Genomic DNA, 1,262 nt, shown 5'->3' with positions numbered 1-1,262 from the left:
ACGGAGACAGAATGCACCAATTTAAGGTTTTCCTCAAGCTTGTTCCAAATCTGCGGACCTCTACAGACTACACTCAGGCTCGTACATTTCAAACGTCTTATTTTACCAGTAATTAACTCTTTTTCCCTTGTGTGATATGTATGCTGGGGTCGACTGATTGGGACAAGTTCACACAATCGGTCATTTAGCTTATGAACAACCTGGAATATCATACAAGCATTATGAAAAGAATTGTATTCGGTAAGTCTTAATAGACCCAGGCGTTGAAACAATAGACGCGAGGGGATATTTGGCTCAGACCACGTCATTACCCGTATAATTTTTTTCTGTAAAGACTGTATTTTTTCCAGGCAGCTAGTAAAAGTGTTACACCATATGACATTGCAATAATTTAAATGGGACTCAAACAATGTTTTATATAAGATAACAAGTGCTGGCCGCGGGAGAAAATGTCTTACTTGAAAAATAGTCCAACGCATTTTGATAATTTTGTTATTAACTGGTCAATATGACATTTGAATTGTAGACATTCATCAATAAAGACTCCGAGAAATTTAATGGTGTTTACTCTTTCAATAATTTGTTCATTTATTTTAAGACAGACATACTTATTTACCAATTGATTTTGTTTGGAATGAAACACTATGTAGTTAGTCTTATTTATGTTAAGAGATAATTTATTGCACCGAAACCAGGTAGCAACATTTCGTAATTTATTGTTTCTTCCATATCGTCTGGATTCTTATGTGACATAAGTAGATTTGTGTCATCAGCAAATAAAACCTTGTGTAAAGCCATTGTGGAATTTCCAAAATCATTTATATATATTAAGAAAAGAAGAGGGCCCAAAATGGATCCCTGTGGGACTCCACATTTAATGGGTTTGCTTATTGAAATTTGTTCATTGATACTTACATACTGCTGTCTACCAAATAGATAACTTCTGAACCAGCTAAGGGCTAATCCTCTAATTCCATAATGGTGTAATTTATTTAATAGGATGTCGAAATCAATAGTATCAAACGCCTTAGATAAATCTAAAAAGATACCAATACCACTCTCGCCTTTATCAATGGCATCATTGATCTTTTCAATCAGATCGAGTACCGCCATACCTGTGGTTCTTTTCTTCCTAAAACCATATTGAGAAGAAGCAATAATATAAAGTTTATCAAGGTAGCCATATAGCCTATTGTACACTACTCTCTCTAAAACTTTAGAAACTGTGGGCAAGATTGATATCGGACGATAATTGCACATAT

This window comes from Micropterus dolomieu, linkage group LG14 (genome assembly GCF_021292245.1).
Source record: "Micropterus dolomieu isolate WLL.071019.BEF.003 ecotype Adirondacks linkage group LG14, ASM2129224v1, whole genome shotgun sequence".
Lineage (NCBI taxonomy): Eukaryota > Metazoa > Chordata > Actinopteri > Centrarchiformes > Centrarchidae > Micropterus > Micropterus dolomieu.
The sequence above is the reverse complement of the archived record's forward strand: the minus strand, read 5'-3'. Positions refer to the sequence as shown.